The sequence below is a fragment of the Lupinus angustifolius genome, chromosome LG19 (assembly GCF_001865875.1).
Source record: "Lupinus angustifolius cultivar Tanjil chromosome LG19, LupAngTanjil_v1.0, whole genome shotgun sequence".
Classification (NCBI taxonomy): Eukaryota; Viridiplantae; Streptophyta; class Magnoliopsida; order Fabales; family Fabaceae; genus Lupinus; species Lupinus angustifolius.
In genome coordinates this window covers 5,154,281-5,154,522 of record NC_032027.1, presented here as the reverse complement: position 1 = coordinate 5,154,522, position 242 = coordinate 5,154,281, and positions in this window count along the sequence as shown.

Genomic DNA, 242 nt, shown 5'->3' with positions numbered 1-242 from the left:
TGGTCTTTATTAGATAATGATTAATATATCTCATTTATTAAATAACACATATAAATGGTGCATATAGAGATATGACCATTGAACTGACTCAAAGGAGAATTCCTAATGGTTAATATATTACCTTTGAATTGTCAATAAGATATTCTTGTGAAGAGATATATATTTTCCTTAGACTTGAGATTATATAGTAATTAACAAGTTATTTATTATATTTTGATATCGGACACCTAATGCCTTATGAT